This window comes from Dipodomys ordii, unplaced genomic scaffold, assembly GCF_000151885.1.
Source record: "Dipodomys ordii isolate 6190 unplaced genomic scaffold, Dord_2.0 Scaffold49, whole genome shotgun sequence".
Classification (NCBI taxonomy): domain Eukaryota; kingdom Metazoa; phylum Chordata; class Mammalia; order Rodentia; family Heteromyidae; genus Dipodomys; species Dipodomys ordii.
Window position 1 is genome coordinate 14,197,330 of NW_012267265.1, and position 20,971 is coordinate 14,218,300.

Sequence of the window (20,971 nt, forward strand, 5' to 3'; positions counted from 1 at the left end):
GCTCAAGGCTAGCACTCTACCACTTGAGCCACAGCACCACTTCCGGCTTTTTTCTTTTTTCTTATGTGGTGCTGAGGAATCGAACCCAGGGCCTCCTGCATGCAAGGCAAGCGCTCTACCACTGAGCCACCTACCCAGCCCCATACAGCATTATCTTAAATACAATATTGGACTCAAATAACTTATACCATCAAATTTGGGGAGGGGCATTTTAAATCACCTCATTTCCATAATTCAATGTACTCATAACTAGCAACACTAAAGTGGCTTTGATAATCCCTTGATGTTTAGGTTTGTATACATGAAACATGAATTTTGAATTCATTATCATTAATAACTTTTTAATGAAAATAAAATAATGTTTCATAGAAAAAAACTCATTGAAGTGGAGGAAAAAAATCACCTGTCAATGTCCCATTTTCTAATTTATGTTCTCTTGTACTCCTTCCTAAGCATCAACTGGTATCTATGCTAATAAATTAGAATATACTCCAGGATGCATCTGAATTTTTAGAGTCTTTAATAGTACACTCTTGCACACTCAATAGTATCTTATAAAGGAGGGAAAATCTGAGCTTCTGTCTTTAAAAGGAAGTAGGAGTTTGCGGGCTAGAGACTGGATGGTTCAGGAAGAAAGGAAGCTGCGGGAGGCCGAAGGAATACAGAACAGAAATGGAAAGAGGGAATACAACACAGTCAAGAAGACCTGGATGTTGCGTGTGTGAAATGCTGTGGGCAGATCTGAGCCCACTATTCACTTCAGTAGAAGTGAATCCTCTCTGCTTTATCCAGGGTGCACCATTAAAAACATAAATGAGATTGTGCCATTTCTTTTTGTGTATGCGTGTCTGAATTTGGCTTATTGTTTATTGTCTTTGAAGAGTTGTACCAACGCAATGCCATATAACAAAAGAGTTTATGAATACAATGCATCTTGATCAGTGTCAGCCCCTTCAACTATTCCTCTGGTGAAATCTCATCAGGGACCTCCCATTGCTCATGGAATAAAGCCTGAATCCTTATCACTGTTTCCAAGATCCTAACAGATCAGTTCTGCCTAACTCTATCAAGCATCACAGCCTCTACCTGTCCCTGACAATACACACTGTAGTCCAGCCTCTCTCTGTCCTTCATGTCCAATATCAGCTCTCTTCACATGACTTCCAGTTCTTCCTTTAAATTCCAGTTCCTTAGACAGGACCACAATTCCTCCCTGCTGCTAGTCCTTCAGCATTACCTCACAATATCCTGTTTTTCCCCATTTAGTTTCATCTCATTAGTTCATTATGTTTTACACCATTTGACATTGGAATACCAGCCTTTAAGGGTGAGCGCCTCATCTATCAGCTTCACAGCTATCATATTCCTACCTACAAAAAGTCTACAACATACAGTTGTATTATGAATTTTAACTAAATAGTTCAATGAATAAAGTTTTACAGACCACATGGAATGCACTTGAGCAGTTAATAGTACTTGCATTTACAAAGAACATAAAACACTCAAGAATGACTTTCAACATTAAATTAGCAAGTAGATATAAAGAAAGAGGGATATGCTGTTGGCTGGTGGTTTCTTTCTTAAAATTTCATCCCATTGACACCAAACAATGAGCTGGATGTTAATTTTTCTGTGTGTGCCAGTTCTGGAGCTTAAACTCAGGGCCCTGTACACTGTCCCTCATAGTTGGCACCCTACCTCTTGAGCCAAGACACTACTTTCAGATTCTGGGATAGGGGAGGGTGGTTTATTGGAGATAAGAGTTACAGACTTTCCTGACTGGGCTGGCTTCAAATCATAATCCTCAGCTCTCAGCCTCCTGAATAGCTAGAATTACATATATGATCCATCAGTTCCCTGCTGATAATAATGTTTTTAAAGGTTATATATCTAGTTCCTGGTGTGCATACAAGAATATTGTGGAAACCCAGAATAGTTTATTTTGCTTTGCTAGTTAAATAGTGCACAATTTTTTGGGGGGTCCTGTCATGGGGCCTGAACTCTGGGCCTGGGCGCTGTCCCTCAGCTCTTCAGCTCAAGGCTAGCCAAGGCTAGCGCTCTACCACTTGAGCCACAGCGCCACTTCCGGCTTTTTACTTTTTGCTTATGTGGTGCTGAGGAATTGAACCCAGGGCCTCCTGCATGCAAGGCAAGCGCTCTATCACTGAGCCACCTTCCCAGCCCCAATAGTGCACAATTTTAAATCTTATGTATATTAAGCCCATTGGCACTCTCAATAAGCCAATAAGGTCAAAGTTATCTTTAAGGTACTATAAGGTAAGCTAGCTTAAGCATTAACTTTCTAAACAGACTAGCAGGGATACAAACAAAAGAGGTGAAATGTTTAAAGGGTATATGATACACAAGAGGATATATGAAATTCAACATGGACTCTTATCAAAATAACATCTTGTTACGATAATGAAAATTAGAAAGTCCTAATGAACAGAAATTATAGTAGAAAGCAAACATATTAAGAGGAACATAAGATATTTGCAATGGATTTAAATTCTGAAGCCTTTGCTGTTATTTGCTATTGTACTTTATAATGATTGAAAACTGAATTGTATTTTCTCATTAACTTTATTCTTTTCTCCTGGCAGACATCAAATCTCACCTTTCCTGAACTCTTCAGAAATATATAGAACTGAGATAAGATGATAGTTAAATTCCCATTAGGTACTTACATAAACAGCATCAGTATAAATTTTAAATAACTTAGAGATATATATTATCTATAGAAACTATTATGAAAAAATACATTCTGAGATGGTGGCATTCAAAGAATTTTCTTTATTATTGTCATACAAATGTTTCTAAAAATAAAGTCAAGTAAAACAAAGAACTTAGATATGTAACCGACAATGACCTTCCTACTAGAGCACCAACACAAACAGCAATATCAATGAATTTGAATGTGCACTGCACAGGACCCTATATCTAGGCTCCAAGGATACAATGAATTTACTGATTATCAATGGTTAAATAAGAAAGTAAACCAAATAATGTGACATTGTATAATATTAATAAAACTCAGCATATTCTAAATGATACTAGTTAGAGAGTCATTAGCAAAGGAGAGTGGTTGTATTCAAAGGATAGCTTTGAACATGATCTGGAAACACTAGAGATCTTAAATTTACAACGAAAATTCAGAATATTCTTTTTCTGATAGAGCAGAATATGATAGCGTGAGAATGGAATGAGGAGGCTCTGCCGACCATATACTATGAGTACTAGATAGCCATCTTTTTCTAGAATACAAACTCCATAAAAATAATTAGTGGATTTAGGAGGCCTCACTGACAAAAAGTTTTATTTCATTGGGAGAGTTAGTATAACATGAGTAGAGAAAAAGAATGGATAAAGAAAATGTTTTAAGGGGGGTGGGAGGAGGATGGGAAGAGATGGGAAGCGGAAACAAAGGAGGAGACTACAATGCTTGATAAGAAATGTACTCATTGCCTTGCCCATGTGATTGTAATTCCTCTGTACAATATTTTCACAATAAAAAAAATAAAAAATAAAATATTTTAATGAAAATAATCTAAAAGCAATATACAACATATACTAGAAAAATAAAGCCTTAATAGTTCTACCACCAATTAAAAAACAACTTAATAGTCACATAAGCAGGAGCACTTCAAAGGGCTCTTCTTTCTTATTAGGCTAAGCACATTATAAACAAACCTATAGTGATGTCTAATGGGTTATAGAACTTCACCAGACTTCACTTCCATTCCAGACTTTACTATTTCACTCTGCTTTCCAGCCATTTCTTTAAGCCTTATATTCCCTGGTCACATCACTGCCTCTCTGCGGATTCTCACACTCTGCCTGGTCCCTTTTTGGAGAAGTTGTCATCACGCTGCCTTCCTGCTCTCAGTTTGGGCCTCACACAGGGAAGAAGCCTCATGCATCATGCTTGGCCTAACTGACCAGATCTGCCCTTTCTCATGTGCAGGAAATTAACCTAACTCCAGAGTTTTGGATTATTCTGAAAGGATGAAGCACAAAAGAGGAATTATAACTAATTTAATAGGAAAACAAAGGAGAGAAGAATGCTAAAGGTGACTAACATTTTTCAGGCACAAATGACTATGATAAATATGTACAGCTGGGGACATGGAGAAATGGAAATGTAAGTCTATGGGAAAATGACGGTCAGAGTCAGAGCTTTGAGGAGCATCACAATGGAGCTGTTAAGGAAACACTCTTGTGAAGAAGCGGCTACATCAAAGTGAAGGGTCAAGAGAAAGAAGTACAACCAGCAAGTACATAGAGGAGTGATAGAGAAGGAAGACATAATAATTGACATAGAAATAATCAACACTTAGAGGCACTCTCCACAATACAGAAGTCAACAAAAGTAAAAACTAACAAAAATCTATTTTTCTAATAGTTTGATCTCTTAAAAGATTATTTAATAAAAATATGACATACTAGTAGTCTTAAATAGAATATAAATAAAATTATATATAAATTATTTCTAAGCTTGATAAGTCTTGACTAGGAGATATATATCAATTTCACTCATTTTATAATACTTGAAAACATAATACAGGGCTGGGAAGGTGGCTCAGTGGTAGAGTTCTTGCCTCGCATGCATGAGGCCCTGGGTTCGATTCCTCAGCACCACATAAACAGAAAAAGCCAGAAGTGGCGCTATGGCTCAAGTGGTAGAACACTAGCCTTGAGCTGAAGTGCTGAGGAACAGTGCCCAAACCCAGAGTTTAAGCCCCAAGACAAACAAACAAAAAAAAAAGAAAATATAATACATACAGTGTATATTACTGTATATTACATATATTATATTTATAAGAGGTATTTATGCATATTATACCTAAAAATGACTCTAGCTATTTTTCTCTTTTTTCATATGAAAAGAAATTTGGTTTTTTTAATTTTTCTTATATTTAGGCAGTTGTACAAAGGAGTTGCCATTTAACAAAGAGTTTATGAATACAATATACCTTGCTCAGTGTCACCCATTTCAACATTCTTTAGTATTTTCATTCAGCTACTACAAACATATCTGCTTTATGTTTTGGAGATATGTTTTTCCCACAACATTCTTCAACCTGACCAGATTTTTATGCACACCTTTCCCTGAAAAATCATCCATACTTTGAAAAATAATTGTAATGTATGTATGTTTGAATCAATGGATGTTAAATACCAAATTAAATTGATATATAATGTAAAAACACCAACTATTAACAGTTTTACTTAAGTAAGTGCTTCTAATTGAGTTCTATTAAAAATGGTAGTTCAAATGGAGGGGGTAACAATGTTCAATAAGAAGTGGATTCATTACCTCACTCATATAACTGTAACCCTCTGTATAGTATCTTTACAATAAAAAAAAAGTTAAAAAAAATGGTAGTTCATTAGGCTTCCAAAGGTGTCATTTAAATATTTGAACTAGCTCAACAAATTATTTCTTTAAAATCAAAATTTTGCTCTATAGTCAGTTTGAATCAATATTTTCATTATATTTGCTGTAATTTGTCCTCTCTGTAATATAAGATTACAAACACATGTTCAGAGTATTGTAACCTGTATGATGTTCTGCTCAGTGCTGGCACTTTGACAATATTTAATAATGAAACAACCTCAACTCCAGAATAGGCAGAGAATTTACCACTGGCATTCAAACTACAATAGTTTCCCCAAGGGGCTGGGAAGGTGGCTCAGTGGGAGAGTGCTTGCCTTGCATGCCTGAGGCCCTGGGTTCGATTCCTCAGCACCACATAAGCAAAAAGAAAAAAGCCGGAAGTGGTGCTGTGGCTCAAGTGGTAGAGCGCTAGCCTTGGCTAGCCTTGAGCAGAAGAGCTGAGGGACAGCGCCCAGGCCCAGAGTTCAGGCCCCACGACCGGACCCGAAAGAAAGAAAAAGAAAGAAAGAAAGAAAGAAAGAAAGAAAGAGGAAGGAAAGGAAAGGAAAGAAAAGAAATAGTTTCCCCCAAAAAAGTGTTCAACTGAATATGAATGCATGCAAGTTGTTCATGGGTAAAAGGCTAAAACAAGGGAACAAGGGTGGGATAAATTATTGGCTTCAACTGAAGATCAAATAAGTAGAAAATCAGTGGTACTCATTAGACACTATGTTGAAAATGAACTACACAACTTGTGGATGGGGATGGGATGGAAAAACTGGGAGACAGCAAAGGAAGGTGTCACAACTGTTCAAAAACAATTGTATTCATTACTTTACTTATGAGACTGTAACCCTTTTGCACATCACCTTTATAATAACAATTTAAAATTTTTTAAGATGCACTATTCAAAGAAAATATCCAGAGCCCAATTATATTACTTTAGAACATATTTGTACACATGAAAAAATTTTGTATTTCATCAGTTCCAAAATTTAGGTCTTTGACATTCAACATCTCTAAATTCAAGGTGTCATACATTTGATAACATACCATAATTGCCAACATTTTGTCTCTCATAATGGTACATAAAATAACTAGCACATTTTCAATAGATGTCATGGCAGATAGCATCCAAGATGGCTCCCAATAATGTGAAACTTATTATATTCTCAGCATTCTATAGTCAGACCCACATCACTGTTTTCAGTGTCTTTCAATTTCTTACTTATGTTCTCTCTCACACTGTGTTTTCTCTCTCTCTCTCTCTCTTCACTCTCCCTTGATACCTTCATCCCTCCCTCCTTCCTTCCACTCTTCCTCCCTCCCTCCTTTAAGGTAGTCATCTGATTTAGTATGATTGACCCTATGAGTTACTCACAGACAAGGGAACAGAAGTCTTATATTAACTGCCAGAGAGACATTGAAGTCTTTTACCAGTACACTTCTAGAAGCAGAACTTCCGGTGGTCATCAATATATCATGAGACTGGGAGAGAATAAGAGAGGGGGAGACACTGTTCAAAAGGAAATGTAACTTATTACCTGACTCACATAACTGTCCTCCCTCTGCACATCACCTTTACAATGATTTTTTTAAAAAAACAATCATGAGAGATTCTGAACCCAAAGCACTCTATGCTGTAAGATTCCTGAACCTCAAAAACTATTGGGTAGGAAGGCCCTGTTTGTTTTAAGCTGCTAAATTGGGTGTAATTTGTTAGACATCAGTCGATTTCTCACATAGATGACCCCTTAGATTCAATGGAAATATAGTAAAAAGACATGTGAGAAGAACTTACTTACAGAGACTCTTAGAGTGCTATGAGTCCATGCACCACTACTAAAGAGGGCTGTACCTTGCCTCATATCCTGGAAAAGGCTTTACTTAATGCAATCAGGGAGGATATGCTACCATTGTACCTGGGCATGTAACTGATTAGTTCCTAAAACAGGGGAAAAATTAGAGGCTTCATTGTCTTAGTCTCCAGACCCTGAGCTCATCAAGCCAAAAGATACGGGATGTATTCCAAGAGCAGAAGTGGGCTGCCTGAAAATAAAGTGGTCTGGACACCCTTAAACTGGACATGAAGAACACCTAGAAGAAGAAGAATGAGGTTTCACAGAGGAAATCTTGATGCCCATTTCACTGCCAATGGCACTCAAGAAAGACCCAGAATGTGACAACTGCCAAATTCAAAACATAAAAGCAAGCTATGAGGAAGATATAATTTGCTGTTCCATTTTCTCCCATCCTTCTGTTCCTATGAGGAAGGATGTTGTGATACTGTGATAGCATCAAGCTAGACCAGAAGGTAGTATAGCAGCCCACCTCCCCTGGGAAAAGAAAGATGATCAATTGCCCAGTTAGGCAGAACACAGATTTTATTACCAAGGACCAGAAAATCTGGCTTTGTCAAAATTTCTCTCCGGGGCTAAAGAAGTACACCTCTGCTAAAAAGATAGTAGAGGAAAAATAAGATACAAAAATAAATTTACATTTGGATTGTAGCCCAGGAGCGGTGCTAGTTAAGCATGCTAGTTCTATAAGTTTAGAAAATGGTACATACTGCAGCCCCTTTTTAGCAAATATGAAGTATTTTAAAAAAACACACATCAGGAAAGTCTTATGTGCTACTTTTTTAAATCCTGTATATCCTAACTTATCTGAGCATTGATTCCTTTCTGGTCCTGGTCCTGTACTCTTGAATCAGTTAGTTCTTGTGCTTTATCCAATTCAGCTGAGTTCTCCCATTGTTAAAGTAGAGGTAATGTTAGTATCGACTTCTTATGTCATTTGATAGGATGAAATAGCTTAATGAGTATAACGTACTTAGCACATAGCTTTCTACAAATTCTAGAGAAGAAAAAATTGATGTCCAGTTTTTCCTCAATCACTTTTTTCAAAGAAAATGTTAAAATTGCACTAAGTGATCAAGTATGATTTCCAAGTGGCTGGTAACTGTCTACATAACTCTCTGGGAAAGAAATTCACTATTATGGTTCGTTGTTCAGTGTCTACTGCACTCAAAATTTCTGGCTACCCAGACTTCCCAAGTGAAATTCAACTCATAGACTCATTTATCAAAATGATCCCTTCTTTGTTTACATCAGAATTGTCTTCCTTCAGAGCTTATGGAGAAAAGATGGCTCTGAACTGCTAACAGGGACTTTATATCCTTTCTCTTGAATCTAGAGCACCAGTCTTAGTCCTACTCCATATTAAGTGGAAAAAATAAGAGAGGAAAAATATGGAAGAAGAGGAAGAGTTTTCCTGAGACGTGAGGGAAAGTTACCCAAAGTTCTCTATTGTATACTGACAGTTTAAAAATGTTGATCTATGCAAGAGTTCAACAGCTATATGCATAACAGCATATAAAATGATGCTTATCGAATTAACTCCAATAAATAGAAGAGGCTTTTTTTTTATTCGGTTGTGGGGCTTGATCTCTGGGCCTGGGCACTGTCCCTCAGCTCTTCAGTTCAAGGCTAGCACTCGACCACTTGAGCCACAGTGCCACTTCCAGCTTTTACTGCTTAAGTGGTACTGAGGAACCGAACCTGTAGCCTCATGCATGCAAGGCAAGCACTCTACCACTGAGCCACCATCCCAGCTCCAAAAGAGGCTTTTTATTATACTGTTTGTGGTTCTTTTTTTTCTCTCTTATTTTATTCTTTCCTTTTTTTCTTTGGTTAATTCCTTTCTGTCATTGTTTTTTTTTTAATTTCTGCACCTTTTCTCTTGAATATAATTTTATTTGATTTGGGGAGAGGAAAGGGAAGCACAGAAATAGTGGGACAAAGGGTGAAACCTACTAGATACTATGTTGGAAATGAGCTATACAACTTTGGGTGAAGAAAGTCAGGAGGAGAAAAACTGGAAGAGAATGGTGGGGGGTGACACTGTTGAAAGGAAAAATACTGCCGGGTGCCGGTGGCTCATGCCTGTAATCCTAGCTACTCAGGAGACTGAGATCTGAGGATCGAGGTTCAAAGCCAACTGGGGCAGGAAAGTTCGTGAGACTCTTGTCTCCAATAAACCACCAGAAAACCAGAAGTGGCACTGTAGCTCAAGTGGTAGCGCACTCGCCTTGAGCTGAAGAGCTGAGGGACAGTGCCCAGACCCAGCGTTCAAGCCCAACGACCAATCAAAAAAAAAAAAAAAAGGAAAAATACTTATTACCTGACTCCTGTAACTGTAACTCCACCATACACTACATTTTTATATTTTAAGTAAGATTTTGAAATAAATAAATAAAAATAAAAATGTTGATCTAATTTATTTAAATAAATCGTTTCATACTTCTCCTTCAAGTGTGTTGAAATTTTTATGTTGTTTCTATTCTTTTAATAAATGCCCTAAAATATAAAATACAGTCTTTTTTTAATTTTTTATTATCTTTAAGTGGCTATACAAAGAAGTTCCCATTCTACAAAACAGTATATGAATACAAGTGTCAAACAACATTGTCACCCTTTGCTCCTAACCCATCCCTTCTATCACTTTTCTTTTCATCTTTTTTTTTCTTAAATTGAGATTAGGTATTACATAAATTTCACATATTTCACAGTATTGTGGAATAGTCGCAAACACATTTTAACCTTCAAAAGGCAAATTGTCATTATCGTGGTCTATAAAGTTTGTGAATTCTATGAGCTTTGACAATACAATTATTTCTTCCACATCAGGTGATATTTACATTTTTTTCCATTTGCTTAGTGTAAGCTTAACTAAGTGTTCTTAATATGAGGAGATAAAATTATTCTCTTTTCAATTATTAAAAGAACTTTGAAGATTAATTGGACCACACCTTCTCATCTTGATAGCTACTATTTTACAGCTATTTGTTCATCTGTTTAACCCTATCAAAAGACAAAAGTACAACCACAAGACTTAAATTGGCTTTATTTTTTTTTATTCTAAAAAAAAATGGAATGAGTGTTCCAGTGAACTAATCAGAAGAGCTGGCTGTATAGACAGTAAAGAAGGAAGTCAAAACAAGGAACAAAAAGCAGACTTACTTTTCTTATGTGGATATAATAAGAACATTTTCTACTAACTTGATTTGACTTTTCAGTCTGGTCTGCTGAAGCCTCGTGCAGGAGGCTAGTCCAAAACAATGGTTTCCCATAAATTCTGTTTACTATCTCACAAATTAAATTTTGTTATTGACATTCAGCATGTTCTATACTTGTTTTTAGATTTACCCACATATTTACCATGTTAATTTTTAACCTTTCCTTCTTCTTATACCTTCCAAGCTTATTTTGCTTTATTTTGAAGTAAATCTAACAATTTCCCCCTAAGGAGCATCTATTGAGCAATTGCTCTTGAAAAAGCAGAGAGTGGCATAAAATTCTATATTAACAATCTTTTATCTTCTCATGCATTTAAAATCTTTATTTCAATATCTATTAGCCCTTCTGTTGCTATGTAGAAATTCACTGTAAGTAATTACTCTGTAGTTTTTTAAGACCCTCTCTTGTCTTTGGGTTTTACTGGATATATTTAATAGATATTAATATTTAAAAATTATTCTAGAGATTTTGAGGTCTCTAGAATTTGTTCTATAATCATCATCTTTAGATAACTCCATTATCTCTTATAAATATTGTCTTTCTTCATACTAGTCCTTTCTGAAACTTCATGTGCCCATACTCTATCTTATCTGTCATGTACCTGTCTTCTATATATTCCAATGTATGCCTCCTTGCTTCAAGGTATGTTATAGCTCACTAATTCTTCCTTAATCTGGTGAATCTGCTAAATAAACAGCCCTTTAACTTTCTCACAAATCATTACACATTTCAAGTTCCAGAGAACTTTCTTGTACTTTGTGAAAACCTAGCTGGTTATTTCTGGTAGAGAATTATCCTTTTAGGATAATAAGGCACTTTAACAGTACCTTGAATCTCCTTTAAAAGGTTAACTATTTTACTTACATTTGGCATGTAGTAAATCCCAATATCCACAGTCTTTACCGATCGGATTCTGCAATATGGTGTTTTTATTGATCTCACTCATGAGTCTTCATATGTCTTACAAATTTTTTTTATTGTACAGTATTCTCATAGAGATTCTATCTCATATACATAGAATTATACCTGTGTATTTCTTTGAGGCCTGAGTTTATAGTAAATTACACCAGACAGAGAGACAGAGACAGAGAGAGACAGAGAGACCAGAGAGATATTTTTGACTTTGCTAGTGATCTAGGACCACTAGGATCCTAAGAGCACTTCAATTTTCAGTTAACGTGTGTTCAATCCATAATAAAATTAGAATGAGGTAGGTTTTCTCCTAAAACATCTATGATAGTGGACTTTATGCATACTTCTCAAGAAACACTAATTTTTAATTCTGCTTTACGTAGTGCCAAAGCAGAGACAGACAAGAATCCCTCATTCCAGAAAAAAGAGATTTCTGGCCTACCCACAAGAGCTATAGAGGGTCCAGCCATTTGGCCCAATCTTCTGCTTTGGAAAAAAAAAGTCTTTTATAGGTCTTTCCCAGCTCATTAAACTATTTTCAAATATGGTATCTGTGCACAATGGAATTTTACACAGCTACAAGAAAGAATAAAATAACATTATTTGCAGGGAAATGAATAGAACTAGAACAAATCATGTTAAAGAGATAAAACAAGCTCAGAGAGACAAACCACACATGCTTTCTCTGATATGTGGAAGTTAGATCTAAAATGCACTGGGATATGACAAATTGTATAGGATTCTAGATACTCCTAGACAGTGAGACCAAAAGAGATTGTAGTCCTCTTAGGAGAGTAACACCAAAGTGTAATGCCTAAGTGACTGTTCATATTTATACAAAATAATATACATACTGAAGTGAACTCCAACATATGGAAACAAGAGACTTCTCTTTTTGTTGTTTTGTTTTTAGTTTTTGATGATTCTGTCTTCTTTACCTTATATATGGTGTATTCATATGTATGTCTTTGGAAGGATGGAGGGAGGGCACAGAACTCGAGGGAAAAGGGTGAAAAAGTACAGCATTGGAGCTCACCAGACATGAATGAAAGTGAACTAGACAATTGATGAATAGAGACAGGAGGGAGGGACTGGGAGAGAATAAGGGAACAGAAGGCAAAAGAGAATGTACTCATTACCCGATTCATCTAATTGTAATCTTTCTGTGCATCACCTCTATAATAATAATAATAAATTAAATTAATAAATAATGGGTCTGTTTCCTGACTTTTTATCCCAGGCTTTCTCGCCATTTCTAGTTATTTTTCCAATTCTGGACTTCCAGTCATTCCCTTTCTCTCTAGTATCTCTTTAAGCATTTAATAACAATATTTCTAGATGCTTTTGCAAGAAAGTTTACTTCAGACATCTGTTCAGAAGTACAAGTCTGGGCTGGGAAGTTGGCTCAGTGGTAGAGCGCTTGCCTAGCGTGCCTGAGGCCCTGGGTTCGATTCCTTAGCACCACATAAGAAAAAAGCCGGAAGTGGCGCTGTGGCTCAAGTGGTAGGTAGGGCACTAGCCTTGAGCTGAGGAGCTGAGGGACAGTGTTCAGGCCCAGAGTTCAGGCTCCATAACCGGACCAAAAAAAAAACAGAAGTACAAGTCTTATGCTCCCTAGTGATATTTCTGGTACTCGTACACAACATCAAGCAGGGTTTTTGTTGTTGTTGTTGTTATTGTTGTTGTTGTTGCTGCTGCTGCTGCTACTGTTATTGTTTTGTTGGTCATAGGGCTTAAACTCAGGAGTCTGGGTGCTGTTCCTGAACTCTTTTGCTTAAGGCTAGTGCTCTACCACTTTGAGCCACAGCGCCACTTCCAGCTTTTTTGAGTAGTTTGTTGGAGATAAGAGTCTCACAGAGTTTCCTACCCGAGCTGGCTTAGCATAGCGATTCTCAGATCTCAGCCTCCTCAGTAGCTAGAATTACAGGCGTGAGTCATTGGTGCCCAGCTATGCCAGGCAGCCTTTAAGAAGTTATTCTAACAACTATCTCATCAGCCCATACCTGCTGTTCACACATGGAGATGGCCTTCCTTGAGAAAGAGTGAAACAAGGTGCATAGTGGAAAGATGATAATAATAAAGACAGATACATGATAAATAGATGATAGATAAAAGATAAATATATTAACTTTCCTCAATTTTCTCTACCAGTTATGACTTCTCCTTCTGTCAGGAAAAAGAAAAATACATGTTTTTCTCCCAAAATAGAAATGGCATATTGATGTGTCCTTCCATACTGTAAGGCTAAAGAATTATATTCTTATTAATGTTTCACAATTTTCTCTTTTTTAACACCACCCTCCTCACATGAATTTTGTTCACACAGACAGTGTATTAGTAGATGAATGCAGCCCAGTAATAGAATTCATCTGCTAAATGATGAAGAAATAGCTTTATATCAGTTTTCTTCCATGTGGCTTCCTTTTCATTTCTCAAGATGCAAATTTCATCATTCCACTGGATTTATTCTGTTATTAATCAGCATTTACCAAGGTGTTGTGAGACTTTTGGTTTTTGTTCTTAATATAGAAGAACTTCTAAAGAGAGAATCACCATATATGAATAATATTATCAGTCAACAAGGATTAAAAGAACAACTTTCCTCTTTTTTGTGTATTATCAGTATTTTTTTCTTTTTTCTTTTTTTTAAAGATTATCTAGGCCTGCCACTTGCTCCTTAGCACAATTGAACACATAATTACTATGTAAATTTGGGGTTCCACATGCTTGCTGAGGAACATAAACCATTTGGTTCTGGAGATTTTTGAAGTATTAATCATTTGAAATATGATTTGACTTAATCTGTAAAATGAAGATAATTCTTATCAGTCTTGTGAGGTTTAACATGAGGATTAATTACTTAATTTTGGTTAATTTGAACCTAAGAGGCATTACATAAATGAAGGTAAGGCCTAATATTATTAATACGGAAATTACTGGACTATTCTGCAAAGAAGCAGAGATTTGTTTATTACTTTATTATTGTCATATTTATTAATTTATGACCTAGTAATTTCTGGATTAAAATAGAAACAAAAACTAGACTTTCAATTCAATACCTGATACATTTATGTTTTCCTTCTCAACAAAATTAGCATTGAGTATAGCATTGTATTAAAATATGTAATTCTCTAATATTGTGTATTGTGAAATGGCTCAGGGAACACTGAAATTATTTTGGTTTAGGGAAGAATTGAAAGAAACAGCAAGTCTATTTATTTATGCAAGAATTATCTGCTCAAAATAAAAGCCAGAAATCTTTTTTTTATTTTTTAAGCCAGAAATCTTTAGATAGAGATTTACTTTTAAAATCTAGCTTCAAGACCAGTAAACAGAAGATTCCTTCTATTTCAATTAAGAATTATAATGTCAAGGAGGCTGCAATGCTTGGTAAGAAATGTACGCATTATCCTGCCCATGTAATTGTAACCCCTCTGTACAGTATCTTCACAAATAAAATAAAATTAAATTAAATTTAAAAAAAAGAATTATAATGTCCTAGCCAGGCACCAGTAATCCTAGCTAATCAGGAGGCTGAGATCCAGAGAACTGCAGTTTGAAACTAGCCCAGGCAGAAAACTACAAGATTCCAATGGAGGTATGGCTCATGTGGTAGAGCACCAACTTAGCAAGTCAATCAAGTGCATGAATAAATGAGGGGCTAGGAGTTCATATGGTGATAGCATCAAGAAAAGAAAAAGGAAGGAAAGGAAAGGGAAGGGGAGGGGAAGGAAGAGGGAAGGGAAGGGAAGGGAACAGAAGGGAAGGGAAGGGAAGAGAAGAGAAGGAGGGAGGGAGGGAGTTGGGAAGGAGGAAGAAATGAAGAAAGAAAGAAAAGAATTAAAGATGATCTGCTAGTACTCATGTATATTTCTGATTACGTGAAAGAATATTCAAAAAGTAATTATTAGCTAGGTGCCAGCAGTTCATGCCTATAATCTTAGCTACTTACAGACCTGAAATATAAGGATCATGGTTCAAAGCCAGCACAAGTAAGAAAGTCTATGAGACTCTTATTGCCAGTTAACCACTACAAAGCCAGAAGAAAAGGTAGAGTACTAGCCTTAAGCACAAAAGGTCAGAGAGTGTCCAGCCCTGAGTTCAAGTCCTAGAACCAGCACACACACACACACACACACACACACACACAAACACACACACACACACACACATACATGAATTATTATGATCATTACTGATTGAAAATCCAACATTCTATAAGAAGGGGACAAATAAAACAAAGTAAAATTGGCTTTTTTTTTAATGAGTTGTGGGGCTTGAATTCAGGGTCTGGGTGCTGTCCCAAAGCTCTTTTTACTCAAGGCTAGAACTCTACCACTTTGAGACACAGCATCATTTCTGTTTTTCTGGTGGTTAATTGGAGATAAGAGTCTCATGGACTTTTCTGCCCAGGCTCACTTCAAACTATGGTCCTCAGATCTCAGCCTCCTGAGTAGCTAGGATTACAGGTGTGAGCCACCAGCAACCAGCTTGGCATTTACTTTTGTTTGTGCAAAATAATGGATTTCATTATGACATGTGCATGTATATAATAATGTACTTTGATCATATTGACCCTCCCTTTTTAATAAATGTTTCATTGACTTTTCATTGTCTACAGCATAAAGTATAAGCCTATTGACATAGTCTTGCGGTCTTTATCTGTTTATTGCCAGCTCCAAACCTCAATCATTCTTTCCTTCAGTGGTCTTTAAGCTGCAATATTTTGTGTATCTAATATGTAATAGACCTTTATTAACTGCTAGATATGCAGAAAGAGGGAGGATGGAAGGAGAGAGGTGAGCGAGAAAGAAAAAAGAAAAGGGAAGAGAGGATGTTCATGAGAGCTCAGTTTAGATTCTAGCAAAAAATACAGATATCTAAACAAATAGCTAACTTTATGCATTACATAGTTGGAACAGAGGGTACAAAGGTTATTCCAGGATGCAACAAGAGCAGAAAAGCGGAAGCTAATTTGAGGTTAGAAAAGAAGTCTCTAATGAAATGTTACATAAGCTTAAGAGCAAAAAACAATGTGAAGAGGAAATTAGAAGGACAGATGACAGTGTATGTATAAGATTCTGAGAGGCAGGAATCTGACACACTAGAAGTAAAGAAAAAGAGATTCATGGTACAAGAATTGGCTAGAAGCAAAGCACTAGAAGTATACAGTCAGAAAGCCTTATAAATCACTTTAGGAACTTTCCCTTCAAGTAATGAAAAACCTTTAAAATTTTGGAGTAATAGTGTGAAATAACCACATCTGTGCCTTTTAAATAATCATTTTATGGAGGAAAAACTGATAGGAACAGAAATTAAAGCCTTGTTATTGTAGAGACCCCTTTAAATGACTTAGGCTAAAAAGGATGGCAAGCAAAGAGAGAGCAAGCCAGGTACTAGCGGCTCACACTTATAATCCTAGTTACACAGTATGCTGAGATATGAAACTAAGGTTCAGAGCCAATTGGGCAGACAAATCAGAAAAACTCATATCTCCCATTAGCCAGCAAAAAGCTGAAAGTAAAGGCATGGCTCCAGCGGTAGAAGACCTGCAAAAGTTCCAGGCCCTTATTTCAAATACTGCAGTAGAGAAAAAATAAAAACAAAAATTAGGAGGCAAGAGAGGAAAGGAGGAAGAGGACAAAACAGAAAAAGAAACAAAACCCATAACCACCAAGTGCTGGTGGCTCACACCTATAATCCTAGCTACAAAGAAGCCTGACATTCTGAGGTTCACACATCAAAGTCAACTCAGATAAGAGAGCTCATGAGACTTTTATCTCCAATTAATCATCAGAAAATAAAGTGGAGCTGTGATTTAAGTGGTAGAGTTGTTCCTTGAGCATAAATGCTCAGGGACAGCACCCAGGCCCTGGGTTCAAGCCTCATGACCACAAAAGAAAGAAAGAAAGAACGAAGAGGGAGAGAGGAAGGGAGGGAGGGAGGGAAAGAGAGTGGGAGGGAGGGAGGGAAAGAGAGTGGGAGGGAGGGAGGGAGAGAGGGAGGATGGAAGGAAGGAAGGAAGGAAGGAAGGGAGGAAGGAAGGAAGGAAGGAAGGAAACAAGAAAGGAACACCCATAAGCAATTTCAAAAGTCAAGTGACAAGGAAAGGTATTTTCTGGCCAGGCATAGGTGGCTCAAGCCTTTAATCCTAGCTACTCAGGAGGCTGAGAGCTGAGGATCATAGTTCAAAACCTGCAGGGGCAGGAAAGTCCATGAGATTCTTATCTCCAATTGACCACCAGAAAACTGGAAGTGGCACTGTGGCTCAAGTGCTAGAGTGTTTGCCTTGAGCTGAAAAGATCAGGGACAGAGCCCAGACCCAGAGTTCAAGCCCTACAACCAACCAAAAAGAACAAAAAGATCTTTTCTACTCCTAACAGGTAGAGCATCCATAAAATGCAATGAATTTTACAAATTAATTTGAAAAGACAAATACTTTACATGTATTCTATACCTGCATTTATAATAGCACAAGATAAAGACTTTTTTATTTCATTTCACAAAGATGTTCCAAATAAAGTTTTTGTTTTTGTTCTCTTTTTTGTTTTGAATCATGAATATGCCAATCAAATTGACCATTTTCAAAATAAGACTTTGAAAGTAGAAAATAAACTAATAAATAGGGCTTTATAAATAAAGATGCTAACTCTCTTTCTGCATTATCTCATTTTCTCCTCTGTAGTTCAGGGTCAAATATTCTCACTGTCTGGGCATTCTGTTATCAAGATGAATGGCTGATGGAATTGAGGTATTTATAACTGCTAGACCATGACGGGGCTGAGCTGGGCTCAGTGCCAACCCTCTAATTCAAAGGGGCATCAAAGGAAGAAGGTAGATAGATCTTAAGAGCTCTCTAAATCAGTGGTTTTCAACTGGAGTTCATGACACATTCATGAGAAATTAAACCAATTCAGAGATCCACTACTTAAGCTTCTTCAAAGAAATGCAACGAATTACAGTAAAATAAAAACTACCCATATATATAAAACATAAAGTAGACGATAAACATTTTCCTCAAAAACTCTGTCTCAATATATTCAGGTCCTGAATCATGGTGTAAAATTATTTTCAACAATTCATTGTGCTCAATAAACAAATTTCGAAGCCACCAATCTAAATAAAAAGGGTGTGATGCCAACATCTTTAGGTTACAAATGTAGCTCAAATATTTATACTGTATTTCCACTAGTTCCTGTCAGCCTGACTAGCCTTTCACTTGTCCCTTTTCTGGCTTAGTTATATAGACTCAATGCTCATTGAATTGCAACTTTGTAAAATCCAAATCTTGGAGTGGTGAAAATAGTGTTTTAGACCCTGGGGCCCAAAACTTTTGGGATTCCACATCAGGTCTGACCACTGGCACCTATACGCCAAATAAAGAGATGATAATGGTGAAGGGCAGAGAAAGGACATTTATTACACTGCCCTGACAGCCCTGGGATGAGGTAAACTAAGCACTTCATCCCATCTTCAGGCATCTTCAGGATACAGACATGAGTTATAGGTTGTATAGGCAAAGAAGTATGGGCAAGACGTATGCAAAATCACTAAACAGTTGTTGACAATTATTTCAATGCTTGTTCTAGGAGAGGTTCTAAAGGATTTATCATTGTCATCACTGCTCAGAATAAACAAGTCATTGCTACTCAGAAGGTAGTCTGTCCTAAGGAGGCTCTATTGCTCCTTAGAGATACTTTAGGAAAATATTCCCTTGCCATAAAGATGCCATCAATCAGTCCTGTTCTTTTTGGATAGGACTGGATTATAAAGTTACTGTAGAGAGAATGACATAGAGCAAAGACACATACATAATGGAAGCAGGGATGCCTAGCTGTTCTCCTGCTTTTAGTTTATTTGTGGGCCTCACAAAAGCAGCTTTAAAGCATTTCTTAGAGTAGCATCCTGAAAATTATTGGTTTAGTTAATCATTTTATTTGCCGGCAATCATACTAAACTGAGCCAGATTCAGCCAATGGTCGAATCAAAACCAGAAAGACTATTCCATGCAGTACTGGCTAAGAATTGTTATGTGTTCTAACTAATATCAGTTGATATCTAACCTTAAACTTAAAGATTAATTTATATGGAAAAAATCATATTAAGTGAAGTATTCCAGACCCAAAGAAACATAGGTCCCATGGTTTCCCTTATTTGCAATAATTAGTATATGTCTAAGATAATCTTAGCAGATGATCAGAATAGCTCAATAGCTATGCACATATGGCCATATAAGATGATGCTAAGTGAAATCAACTCCAAGACATGGACATAAGAAGTTTTTCTTTGTTGTTGTTTCTTTTTTTTGTCTGTTGTGGGGCCTGAACTCTGGGCCTGGGCGCTGTCCCCCAGCTCTTTAGCTGTAGACCAGGGCTCTACCACTTGAGCCTCGCTTCTGGCTTTTCTGCTTATTTGGTGCTGAAGAATCAAACCCAGGGCCTCATGCATGGAAGGCAAGCCCTCTACCACTGAGCCACCTTCCCAGCGCATGTTGTTGTTTTTAATGTATGTGATTTCTTATTTATTTTGTGTGTTCTTCCCTCTACCATATATCCCCTGTTGTCACTGTATTTGATTTTGTACCCTGGTATTGTAGATACGTTTATTTGAATTAGGGAAGGGAAGGGGAACAACAGAATGGTGAGAAAGGACAAGGGGGGAACCAAAGCAACAGCGATATGCACAAGACAATATGTTTGAAATGATCTCTACAACTGGGGAGGGGGAGGGAAGGTAGGAGAAAATGTGAGGAGTAACAAGTTTGACAAGAAATGTACTTATTACCTTACTTATGTAACTGTAACCCCTCTGTACATCACCTTGACAATTTAAAAAAAGGGGAAAAAAAAGAAAAGTCATCACATTCTTGCTTAATTTTGCATACTTTATCATTAAGAAGGTATTATCATTTGGAAGCATTTGTAAAATAATGTCTTTATACAACCTTCTTTTTTTAAGTGAACAATTATATAGGAATTTTAAAACATATAAAGATTGTTATTTAAAGTATATTTAGGAAAACACTAGAATAATTTCATTTTTCTAACAATAAAAATATAAGCTTGAAAATCACAAAAAAATATTAATTTGTATCAAATGTTCGGTATAAATTTATACCAATGGGGGGGAGGGGGGAGGCTGGGAAATGATGTGAAGGGTAAACAAAGGAGGAGGCTGCAATGCTTGGTAAGAAATGTACGGATTATCCTGCCCATGCAATTGTAACCCCTCTGTACAGTATGTTCACAAATAAAATAAAATTAAATTTAAAAAATAAATAAATAAATAAATTTATACCAATAAAAGTAATTATAGCTGAGGTTTGTTGGCTCACACCTGTAATCTTAGCTATTCAGTAGATTAAGACCTGAAGTAGTTCCGTTTGAAGCCAGACCAAGCAGACAAATTCAAGAGACTCTCATCTCCAGTTAGCCAGCAAAAAATTTCAACTGGAGGTGTGACTCAAGAAGAGCACTAGAGGGGCTGAGAAGACAGCTCAGTGGTAAAGCGCTTGCTTTGCATGCATGAGGCCCTGGGTTCGATTCCTCAGTACCACATAAGCAAAAAGAAAAAAGCCGGAAGTGGCGCTTTGGCTCAAGTGGTA